Source organism: Paramormyrops kingsleyae, chromosome 2 (assembly GCF_048594095.1).
Source record: "Paramormyrops kingsleyae isolate MSU_618 chromosome 2, PKINGS_0.4, whole genome shotgun sequence".
Lineage (NCBI taxonomy): Eukaryota > Metazoa > Chordata > Actinopteri > Osteoglossiformes > Mormyridae > Paramormyrops > Paramormyrops kingsleyae.
The window spans coordinates 36,084,044-36,097,505 of NC_132798.1; positions in this window are offsets into that span (position 1 = coordinate 36,084,044).

The window sequence follows — 13,462 nt, forward strand, 5'->3', positions numbered from 1 at the left end:
TCACTACTCTTTGTTTTCTTTTTTTAATAAACTACAAATTTTTGTTGCGCCTCCTCATACCAGCTACAGGGTATCTAGAAACTGTCCTCTGTAAGGAGATGCCCACTGGCCCAGCAGCAGAATCTATTTGGGCAGCTGAAGGCTCAGTATGTTTTAGGCCTTTCCTGAAAAGTTACTTACTTTTTTAATCAAATCAAATTAAATGTGTCTCTAATTTATATATGTCACGTCCCGCTCCGTCCGCTCCTGATGTGTGCCACGCCTACCTCGTTACCTCGTGTTCAGCCCTGAGTGTGATCACCTGTGTCCTGTTATGTCTAGCCCGTCTTTTGTATTTAGTCCTCGTCTGAGTCAGTCTTCCCCAGACTTGTCATTGTAGTGTCAGTGCATTAGCCGTAGATGTCCATCCCTCCCTTAAATAAACCCCGTTACCTGAACTCCTGGCTGTAACTCGCCTGATTTCTGGTTCGTCGGAGCCCGATGCTGACAATATAGTCCATAATTGTATTACAATATTTCAACTGGTTACTTTAGGGTTGTCCTGGTTACTTTGCTTACAGTTGTCTAACCTCAGGTGGTTCTCAATTCCAAGAACGCAAAGATCATATTTGTGGTCCTGGCAAGACTGGTCTTGCTAACTAACCTTCCAAGAACGAACTCATCCCTGAGGTGGTTTGTCATGTGGTTGGTGTGGCAACTCACTGTAATCAGTGCATGCTCCTTACTCACTGTGATCAGTGCATGTTCTTTACTTACTGTAATCAGTGCATGCTCCTTACTCACTGTGATCAATGCATACTTCTTACCTCTCCTCCTCTGTTAAATTGCAGGGGAATGGGTGCATTATTATACTGCACAATAATGCATTGCTATATAGTTGCTGTTGAACCAACCTGATCAGACATGCTGTCTATTACCTGGGAGTCTCTGACTTTAGTTAACCACATGTGCTGAGTCCATCCCTGGGCTAGTTCAGTGGTTATTAAACTGTCAACATTCCCCGAGCTCAGCAAAATTTATCATGCCCCCCCCCCCCATGTAAATTTTATTGTAGGTCCTTCCTGCTGGACCTTGGCTTTGTGTTGCTAATGTAATTGTGACCTTGGTGTTATAGTTGAGTACCCCTGAAATAGAGTATATCCTGTTTGGTAAGTGGGCCAGGAAAGAAAGGAGCTGGGAGACTTGTTTTGTGGGGGTCTCCCTAATCTAACTGAATCGAAAAAGTTTGAATGCCAAGAGTGATTCAACTCTGTTGGGCCCTTAACCTGCAATTGCTTCATCCTGGGTACGATGTTAATCTACATCCAGCCCTATAAGGAGGTCCTCCAACTTACAGGGAATAACTTGGGGGTTAGTGGAAGGATTGGCACTCCAGCCACTGGGAAAAAGCCTCATGCTGGTCCATTCAAACTAGTGTGGTGCTGAGGTATCACCAGCCACATGGCAGTACTCAGGTTCTCATCCCTGAGGTGATTTGTCATGTGGTGGGTGTGGCAATGTACTGTAATCAGTGCATGATCCTTCCCTACCCTGTGATTAGATGGAGCCAGTACAAGGTTGGGACACCCAGCATTGGTCAATGTTAAATCTAGACAACATTCAAGCTAGCAAATGACATTGTGTTGAACCCTTGGCAAGTGGTAACCATGGAAATATAGAATGCTGTGTGACCATGGAAGATGATGGGCTACTGACCAGGTCTTTCCATTTCTGTACATCCCAGGGCCTTAATTAGTCCCATTATAAATTTCCTTTTTCCTTCTGCCCAAGGAGATCCCAGCTCTCCCAGGCAGAGCGTGAAATTCCCTTGCCTTTGTTTTATTGACAATGATCTGATATATACTGTATGGCTTTGATGAAAAGGAGTTAAAGTAGTTAATTGCCTTTGTTAATTTACTGTGTAATATCCCTCAAATAGACCATACCGGGTTTAAATACCCAATTAGCAAAATACCTGATATTTTTAGATGTACATTTCCAAAAAGAAAACTTTAGAAATGTCCAAGCTAAGCTATTAAAACATAGATTTCTTAAAGTTCACAAAAAGATCCCAATCAAATAATAATAACAATTAAATTAATTTGATGAAAAATTATTTGAATTAACTAACATTATTAGAAGTTTGCGTCTAATTAGTCTAGCTCCATATCTACAAGAGAATAATCTCCATTCATCGGCCATTCACTTTGCAGAGCCGAGGTAATGAATGTACATGTATATCACCACCCCTAACTAACACGTCCCGTGGCGCGTTTTGCGAAAGCGTCCTTGCTGATTACTTAGCTGGAATCATGCAACTGAATGTAAGTTACTAACAGAAACTTCTGGGAAACGCAGCCCCGGCTGTTTAACTACAAGACCCTTCTCGTTTAACTCGTTTTTTCTCAATGGCGTGCTGATACACGACTGTATCGCTAGGTGTCGCTTTAGGCTGTTATGATCCAGCTTCCACCATTTACATATAGCTATACTGCACTTAGAGTTTATTCACGTATTGACGCATATACGTGTTCGATGTACCCCAAGTTCTCCAGGTAGTCGCGACCCTGATGATGGATACGGGATCAGATGATTATTAGTCTACTATTTTAAATCGCTAATAGACACTACTCTACTTAGTAAACTTTATTAGTATACCAAGTCACCTCACAAGGCAATTTCAATAATTTGCTTAGATCCCACATCTAAAACTTGTGACTTATGACCGATCAAAACACCAGTCGGCAGGTATAGATGATACGCACCATAATTAAAGGAGAATGTAAAACATCTGTATTCTTGATTCAGTTTTTGATGGAGTTACAGCTCTATACGTGAGTATTAAAGTCTGGCTAATAACGCTGTGTGAGGTTGGGGGAGGTATAGGACAGTTACCCGATGGACTTAGAAGTGCTGAAACACCACAAGAAAGCAACTAAAGCCTTTAGAACCATCGAGACACCACAGTATCAATGAAAGAAAACGCAATAAAGAATTTTTGTCTGAGTAAATGGAACTGCAAAAAGCACATATTTGAAGATCTCTAGCTGCCAAATTTGCGAAGGAGTTGGCAGTGTAATATGGAAAATAATTGGATTTTGTGGTTCAGATCTTGCATCGCTGTATTAAATGACATTGAATTTACTCCAATACATTGTGAAAATAAGTTAAAGAGAGGGGTGCATTTAGAGAGGAGAATGTCATATCATTGTTAATAGTTTGCAGGTAAAAACCTGTAGGTTTAAAATCTGACACTTTCCCAGTAGATGAATAATAGCAGGATTTGAAAGAGAGCTGTCTAATTTCCCTCGGTCTCCTACTTCAATGCTGAATTGAAAGGCTGATGACTATTTTAACATTTATTCAGTTGACTTTTCTTTTCCTAAAATGGTGAATTTGATGTGAACCTTGCAGTGGGTTAAACAAAGTTGAGAATTTTGTGCCTTGGTGTTCTTCCTTTCTCACCTAAACTAGCTTATATTTCAGCTTTCTTTATGTGGCTATTAAGGTCTGATTAATTTTGGCTTTTCATGTGGTTGAATTTAAATATTTTAATGTGAAACAAAAATGGACAGGAGTGGAGGTTAAAGAGCACTAGTTTAATGAGTTAACTCTGAAGGGGTAGGCAACCCTGATCCTGGAGTGCCGGTATCCGACAGGCATTTGGATTTATCCTACCTAATGAGTTCCTATCTGCCTGAGATCAGGTGTGGGTCATCAGACACCAGGTAGGTTGGAAATCTTGCTGGATGCCGGCATTCCAGGATCAGAGTAGCCTACCCCTGGGTTAGAGATTTGATAGTGTGAGGTACCTCTCCTGTTCAAGGTCAGAAAATGAAATAATGCACAAGATAGGGGTAAAATTAAAGGTCAGATTAATGTTGGGTTGTTGTCAGGGTGGTTGAATTAGCAGATCCTGGCCAGCATATCTCCTTCACTTTTGTGCTACAATAGGCATATAAGAACTGAAAGCATTTGCCTGCATGGTAATGGAGCAGTCTGAGAAGGAGGGGAGACCAGCTTGGACACTGGTAGTACACCTAACCTGAGAGGACGTGCACAGAGGGTGGGGTGACCATTCCCTATGAACTTTGTAAGTTCAGTGAAACCCTAACACAAGTCTCAAACTCTCAATATCATTAAGCCGGTCAGTTTTCTCCTGTTCATAGTCCAATTATAAACAACTTTGATGCTGGTCGACACTGTCAGAAAAAATTACAAATTTGTACCTTTAAGAGTACAATTACACGTTACTGGGGCTGTACCCCCAAGGGTCTGCCAAATGTACCCTAGCTGTAGGTAAATGTTTCTTTTATGGTACAGAAATGGACTCTGAGGAACATTTTTGTACCATTGGGGGTACATGAGTGTTGTTTGTACCTTGAGGAACAAAACTGTTCCACAGGACAGTGACCCTTTTTCTTTACTCTGTGTGCTCATAGGAAAAGTAACAATGTTGCTGCCAGACACTCCAGGTAAAGTTATTGTTGGAAAGGCAACAGTACATGTACCTATTCACATTCCTATACCTACCACTGAGGACCATAAGGTCAAGTTCTCAGTATTTTTTCTGGAACTCCAATAATCATGATCCATTACAGGACACACCTAGGAGGGGATAACAGTTTTGACCTCAATATTTTAAAAATCCTGGCTACAGCCCTGCCTATTCAGGTGTAAGCTAATTTTTTTAAATTGGTGATCAGTGTTGACACAACAGAGCACACAACAAAATGTGTCCTCTGCATTTAACCCATATGTGACATCGTGACATAGCAGGGGGCAGCTAATTCAGCACCCAGGGAGCAGTACCTTGCTTAAGGTACCTCAGTAGTATGTTGCAGATCAGGGATTTGAACCAGAAATCTTTCAATTACAAGTGCGCTTCCCTAACCATTAAACCACCACTGATCTAGATCAAAGTAGCTTTAACTGCAGAAAACTAAAATTACAATGGTGCCATAAACTGTTATCTTGGGTGAAAAAGATTAACCTCATGTAAGGGCAGAGTGCTGATACTTCAGGTTATAATGTGGAGATAGATCACCGGGTCTCGTGCTCCCTTGTGCAAGCAGGAGACTTGGTGCGGAAGGAAAGGGATTTACAGAAGGGAGAATCTGCACAGGCAGCTATGGACACGGGGTATTCTTCAGATGCTGAACCCAGATGACTTGCCCTTTGACCTGTGTAGGCAGTATGGTTCAGCACTCACTTACCGGAAACAATGTTGCTGACGTTCACTTTTAAGAGGCATGGTGGTTTAAGACAAGGACACTGCCTGCTATGGGCAGAATGTATCTGGGGCTTAGCTCAGGAATTGTCACGCATCATAACAGCATGTAAGGGGGGGCTGTGCACCTGAGCACCTTCCCCTTTTGCCCAAATGACTGAAAGTGCCCCCCTTTGTTGAGGTTTTGACAACTAGCGATCAGGCAAAATTTACCCTAACCCACACTCCCCCCTCGTTGAGCATCTGCCCCTAAATGTCTGTGCAGATATGCAAGGCACTGTTCTGGATTTAAGCCTGGTAAACCCACCCATGGTGCCACCTATGGTTCAACAGGGGCAGTACAACTTCAAATATATTTCTAATTATTCGTCAGCACCCATTTAATAAGACTTAGAGGCACTACTGCTTTGGTTAAACAGAGCCTGGAGAACTTACAAGTGTCAATGGAGACTTGCAATTAAGGTATTAATTACTTACTAATTATTCATAATTAGTTCTGGGTCTGACCTGTGTCTAGTGTAGCCATGACCAAGGCCGGTCAATTCTATTGGTGCCTGGGGTACCAGCTTCTGAGGGGGTGGAGTAAGGAGGACTGCTGCGGGGTTGGCCGATAGGTGTCAGGTGGTTGAGCTGGGGCTGAGTGACCATGAATCAATTGGAGCAGACAAGGATGGGACAGGAGTAATGGGAGCAGGGAGCACAGGCTCACAAGAGACCTGCAAAGGGCCTGTGGGCTCAGGCGAGATTGCCCACAATGGGACTGGGCGTCGCTGACAGAGTCCATGTCCCCAGTGACCTCTCTGGGAACAGGAGAACCAAGACCGGGGCTGGAACCTGCAGCCTGGCAACTGTGGGCATTGAACTGGAGCAAGGGTGACTGGGGTTTAAACGAAAGCGATTCCCACTAGATTCCACTTCAGATCCTTTAGTGGGGCATCCTCTGGGTCTGGCTTGGTTGAGTATGCTGCTGAGGCAGCCAGTGAGATGGGCAGTGCAGCCGTGGCAGCACTGATGAAGTGGCTGGGGAACTGGGCTCCAGAGATGGGAACCAGGCACTGCAGACCCAGGATCTGGCAAAACAGGTTCCAGAGGCCCAGGGTCTGGTGAAACGGGACGCAGCTGGCGGGAAGTGGCAGTGGCCAGGGATTCAGGCACTCCTGGCAGAGCAAACAATGGATCAATCACTAATGGAACAGCCGGAGAAACAGAGGACGGCGTAGTGGACTCTCAGGGGCCTGGGGCGGGTGGCATGACCTCCTCAGGGCCTTAGACAGGTGAAGTGGCCCCTTCTCGGTTGGCAAGGACCTCAGACCACTTGGGGGGGTGTACTGACCCTTAGGGCTTTCCCTTTTTCTTTCTCTTCCGGGCCTTGGTGTGGGAGCTGGTTGTGACACTCTCTGGAGATGAGGGATGCACGCTGGCTGAAGCTTCTTCAAGGCCTGTAATTCTGGACTTGGGAGAGACCCTTTGGGGCACAGAATTCTGGAGTCGGGGGAAGGTTCTTCTGGGCCTGAATTATGGCACTTGAACGAGGCCCAATAAATAATTTCAGAACAAATTCTGTTTTCCCTGCTGTATTGAAATTGCATTAAACCGTGAACCTAAAACCAAGGTTTGTGCAGAACCAAGAAGGTAGGGTAAATACATTAAGTACATTGCCAATACAGGTGAAGCAGTGACCACAATTATCTGAGCTTGGCACAGGTGCTCAAGCTCTGCGCCACTCAGCTATGTGGAGTACTGCTGAGGATCTTTAACTTGAGCCTCAGTTCAATGAAAGTCCCTGTGCTGTGGAAAACCTCGTGCTTGGTTCCTGTGCTGAAGAAGGCACGCTCCAATGCCCCATCAGACTACAGGCCATTTGCACTCACTTCACACAGCATGAAGGTCTTTGAGAGGCTGGTTCTGAATTCCCTTCAGTTTGCATACCAGGCCAAGATTGGCGTGGAGGATGCCATTATCTACCTCCTGCACCACGCCTTCACCCACCTCAACAAGCCGGGAACATCCCTGGGGATTATGTTCTTCGACTTCTCCAGTGCCTTCAACACGATTCAGCCAGCCCTGTTAGGGAGTATGCACTCTGCTATGCAGGTTCATTCTCCCTTAGTCTCTTGGATCATGGACTATCTGATCGACAGGCCACAGTATGTGAGGTTACAGGGCTGTGTGTCTGACATAGTGCTGTGTAGTACAGGAGCCCCCCAAGGAACAATCCTATCATCACTCCTCTTCACTCTGTACACATCCAACTTCAGGTACAACACTGAGGGCCGTCATCTACAGAAGTTCACAGATGATTCAGCAATAGTTGGATTTATCAGGCAAGGGGAGGACATGGAATACAGAATGGCCGTGGACAGGTTTGTTGACTGGCTGCAGCTTAACATCAACAAGACAAAGGAACTGGTGGTCTCCTGTCTCTCCTCTATCAATCAAGGGGGTGGACGTGGAGAGTGTTCAGGACTACAGGTACCTTGATGTTCACATGGACAATAGGCTAGACTGGTCCAAACACTACCTGGGAACCTACAAGAAAGGTCAGAGGAGGATGCACTTCCTACGGAGACTCAGATCCTTTGAAGTCTGCAACACTATGTTGCGGATGTTCTATGAGACTGTGGTGGTCAGTGGCATTTTCTATGCTGCGGTGTACTGGGGTGGCAGCATTAAGGTAGCGGATGCTAAAAGATTAAATAAGTTGATCAGGAAGGCGGGCTCTGTGGGTGGTGGGGAACTGGACAGCTTAGAATGTGTGGCTGAGAGAAGAACATTGTCCAGACTTCAGGCCATCATGGACAATTCTGATCACGCACTACACAGTGTGGTGACTGAGCTGAAAAGCACCTTCAGACACAGACTTACCAGCGTAAAGTGCTCCACTGAACGCCATAGAAAATCCTTCCTCTCCACTGCAATCAGACTCCTCCATCCGGCAATCATCTTCACAATAAGGTGCACAATAACTTACTGATGCACTACTTGGTTTTGAACATATGCAGTACATTTACCTATGATTCTGTGCAATATTTTTATTTTTATGATATGTGACTCTGTGATACCAATATACAGTGGTACCTCGGTTCTCGAACTTAATCCGTTCCGGACTCCAGATCGAATCCTAAAAAGTTCGAGTTCTGATCGAATTTTTGCCATAAGAAATAATGGAAAACCAATTAATTGGTTCCCGGCCCCCCAAAATTACACCTAAATATGTTTTTGTTTTTTTTTGTTTTTTAGCATTTAAACACAAAATGAACAGGATAAAACAAGAAATGCATTTTTTTCTTAATGGCTTCCAAAACGATAAAGATCTTATCCCAACATTACCCCTGTCCTGACCCGATCGTCCGCTCCTTCCGTGTGCCACGCCCCCTCGTTAAACTCGTGTGGGATCCCCATGTGATCAGCTGTTTCTGGTTGTTGTCATTAGTCCTCGTTTCAATTTGTTTCCCCAGTCCGGTCATTGGGTGCCTTCGACTTCCTTACAGCGCTGGCTTAAAGCAACGCATTCTGATCCTGACGCAATGCATTACGGTTAGATGTATTGCGACCTCTCACCCGGCTGCACAAACTAGAACCGCCTCTGTGACGACACACCTTTGCCCTTATTGGGTGAAGAGTTCAGTTACACGCAAGACGTTTGTATCCCAGGCGGTTCCGATGCGTAATCTGCTATTTCTCCTGAATATCACTTAAAGCAGTGAGAAATGGTTTTCAGTTAATTTACCTGGTAAAATAAAGTTTAAATAAATAACAAAAATGCTCTAATAGTACACGTAAGTTAGTGGTTTATTTATTGTTGGTTATGTTGCGCTGCTTTATTTGGTTAATCGTCCAGTCTGTGAAGAAGGCATTCAAGTAAGAATTGCATTGTAGTATGACTCATTTCCTGGCGCGTACAATTTATATTAGGTCAGCGTTCACGGTTTGACTTCTGATATTCAGATCGAGTTCTAGGTCAAACTGGTTTGTTCGACTTTCAAGAAATTCGAGTTCTAGTGAGTTCGAGAACCGAGGTACCACTGTAATTAAAATGTGCAATATTGTTATTATCTATGATTCGGTGCAAAATACCTTGACTTTTTTTAAAAGTTGATTTTACCAACAAGTACAATATAACCACTAATGATATTGGTGCAGTATACTTTTACTTTACTATGCAATATACTCCTATACATTTTTACTTTTCCTGTAACTTTTGGACAAACTTTAGACTCCTGTACAGAGATTTTCTATTTTATTTTATTTTATTTTATTAGAATGTTTAACAGTGCTCCAATTTGTTTTACACTTCATTCCTATTGTCATACTTATACTATATTGTTCATGTCTTCATGTCTATGTGTGATTGTGCAGTCGCAATGTGAGCAATTTCCTCTTTGATTAATAAAGTCTTCTGATTTGGGTCTTGGTAATATTGGCACCCAGGGCCAACGACGAGGGGGGGTGAACCAGGTAAGCTATTCCTGGGTGCTGGGTCAAGAGAGGGCCAAAGGGGCCCTCTGACATTTAAATAATCTGCTGGAATAATGAACCACTTAACCAATCATTATGAACCACGTAAGGCCAGTACTGTTGGATTGAATACTGTGCCTCCCGTAAGGGAGGTAAATGTGCCCCCTGGTGCTAATGTATCAGTTTAAAAATGTCTTAAAAGTGCTGTGGCCTGTGTTTAGGGCAGAGTGCAGGGGATAAAGCTCGGCGTTCTGTTGTGGACAAATTGCTGACAGAATGTGACATCTTATGTTTGCAAGAGACATTTTTAGCTAAACAAGGCTTAAAAAAATTTAACTGTTTTGGTCGAAACTTCCTTGGAGTGGGGGAGTCGAAGATTGATCTTAGTGAGACGATAGTTAGAGGTAGAATTCCAGGAGGGGTATCTGTGCTCTGGGATCGATGGTGTGATAAAGCCGATTAGGCTCGATGTAGATTGATGTATTGGTATACAATATACTCATGAATATAATCATTTTGTTATTCTAAATGTATATATGCCATATGAGTCTCGTGAAAATGAGGATGAATATCTCAATAAGTTGGCTTTTATTAATGGTTTTATACAAGACAATAGCACCTATGTGGTGCGGAACATGAATGCTGATATTACACGTACAGTGGTACCTCAGTTCTCAAACTCATAACTCAAATTTCTTAAAAGTCGAACCAATCAGCTTGAAATTTTTTTACCTAGAACTCTATCTGAATCTCAGAAGTCAAACCGTGAACGCCGACCTAAGATAACTTGTACGCGCGGGGAAATGAGTCACGCGGCACGTATCTCTGCGGAAACAAAAGGTAACGCTTCAGTCTCAGCCTCGCGTTCGCTGTGATAGCATCGTGCATGTTTACACTAGCTGAATACATACACTCACCTAAAGGATTATTAGGAACACCTGTTCAATTTCTCATTAATGCAATTATCTAATCAACCAATCACATGGCAGTTGCTTCAATGCATTTAGGGGTGTGGTCCTGGTCAAGACAATCTCCTGAACTCCAAACTGAATGTCAGAATGGGAAAGAAAGGTGATTTAAGCAATTTTGAGCGTGGCATGGTTGTTGGTGCCAGACGGGCCGGTCTGAGTATTTCACAATCTGCTCAGTTACTGGGATTTTCATGCACAACCATTTCTAGGGTTTACAAAGAATGGTGTGCAAAGGGAAAAACATCCAGTATGCGGCAGTCCTGTGGGTGAAAATGCCTTGTTGATGCTAGAGGTCAGAGGAGAATGGGCCGACTGATTCAAGCTGATAGAAGAGCAACTTTGACTGAAATAACCACTCGTTACAACCGAGGTATGCAGCAAAGCATTTGTGAAGCCACAACATGCACAACCTTGAGGCGGATGGGCTACAACAGCAGAAGACCCCACCGGGTACCACTCATCTCCACTACAAATAGGAAAAAGAGGCTACAATTTGCACGAGCTCACCAAAATTGGACAGTTGAAGACTGGAAAAATGTTGCCTGGTCTGATGAGTCTCGATTTCTGTTGAGACATTCAAATGGTAGAGTCAGAATTTGGCGTAAACAGAATGAGAACATGGATCCATCATGCCTTGTTACCACTCTGCAGGCTGGTGGTGGTGGTGTAATGGTGTGGGGGATGTTTTCTTGGCACACTTTAGGCCCCTTAGTGCCAATTGGGCATCGTTTAAATGCCACGGCCTACCTGAGCATTGTTTCTGACTATGTCCATCCCTTTATGACCACCATGTACCCATCCTCTGATGGCTACTTCCAGCAGGATAATGCACCATGTCACAAAGCTTGAATCATTTCAAATTGGTTTCTTGAACATGACAATGAGTTCACTGTACTACAATGGCCCCCACGGTCACCAGATCTCAACCCAATAGAGCATCTTTGGGATGTGGTGGAACGGGAGCTTCGTGCCCTGGATGTGCATCCCACAAATCTCCATCAACTGCAAGATGCTATCCTATCAATATGGGCCAACATTTCTAAAGAATGCTTTCAGCACCTTGTTGAATCAATGCCACGTAGAATTAAGGCAGTTCTGAAGGCGAAAGGGGGTCAAACACCGTATTAGGATGGTGTTCCTATTAATCCTTTAGGTGAGTGTATATTTAGACAGTAAAAATACATTTAGACAATGAACGACAGTAACAGTAATTGTTATTATATAATAGAATACATTTAAAAATAAAGATTTCTTATTAATTATTTTAATAAATAATAAACCATTAGTACATTTAATTATAATAATATTGTCGTGCCGAGCTGGGACAGAATGGAGACAAAGGCGCAGACGTCAGGGTATTGGGGAATACGGGGTTTAATTGCAGGTAAGGCGGGCAAAATGCAATACAATGACCGGACTGGGGAAACAAACTGAAACGCAGACTTAATACAGAGGACTAATGACAACAACCAGAAACAGCTGATGACACGGGGATTCCACACAGGGTTAACGAGGGGGCGTGGCTCACGGAAGGAGTGGACGATCGGGACAGGACACATTGTTTTTTTTAACTTTACACATTGTTTGGATACATTTATTTTCTTACTTTACAAATTACTGTTTTGATAAATGTGCTTAGATGTGTTTAGTACAGTATATGCTCTTCTTATTTTATACGGTTCATTTTGTGTTTAAATGCTAAAAAAAAACATATTTAGGTGCATTTTTTTGGGGCCGGGAACCAATTCATTGGTTTTCCATTATTTCTTATGAGGAAAATTCGATCACAACTCGAATTTTTTAGGATTCGATCCGGAGTTCTGAACGGATTAAATTCGAGTTCTGAGGTACCACTGTAGTAGCTCTCTATTTGCTAGTCATTTGATCCCCTTTTGTGGAGATAATAATTTTATTCTCTCAAGTAAGGTGTTGCTGCCTGCAGACAGTTATACAAACATAAGTGAAGCCTGGATACTTCATCACGGCTTGACCATTGTTTTAGTGCGGCAGATGGGCATGCAGCTTTAGGGAATGTGTATATTGGGTATGGACTAGCACTAACAGACCATATACCTTTCGGTTTTACAATAAATGTTGAAAAATTGCCGTCAACAGCTGGTAATAACAATGCTTCCAGTGGTGTTGCCCCTGCAAAATTAGATTGGTCAATTCTCACTAAACAGGACTTCTCAGCTTATTATAGTAACACAGATAAATATTTAAGTAATATTTATCTGCCTAGAGAAGCTCTTTTGTGTAAGGATGTCAACTGTCAGGTTGAGGAACACAAGAGAGACCTCTGTCTGTTGTATGTATGAGGATGTAGTGGCTGCTCTGTTTGATGGAGGTAAAAGTTTTCACAAACAATATAAGGGTAATAGGATGTATAACATTAGACCTGGTTGGAAGGAGTATGTTGCTCTATATCATACTGAAGCTCGTGAAGCTTATAATCTCTGGGCCTTGGCTGGAAGACAACAACAACAACAAATTTATTTTTGTATAGCGCATTATCACAACATTACATTGTCCCAAAGCGCTTTACAGCATCCCCACCCAAAGCCCCAAGTGAGTAAGCCATAGGCGACAGTGGCAAGGAAAAACTCCCTAGAAGGAAGAAACCTTGGGAGGGACCAGACTCAAAGGGGGAGCCCATCCTCCAGGGGCCGGCAAAAGACCAAGGCAAGGTCCAGAGTTTGACCATAAAAAAGTTGCCAATGCTAGATTTAAGTACGCTGTTCGGTTTATATCTAAAAATTAGCAAACCATGAGGGCTGATTTCATGGCCAACAAAATGACACGTAATAATATTACTGGCTTTTGG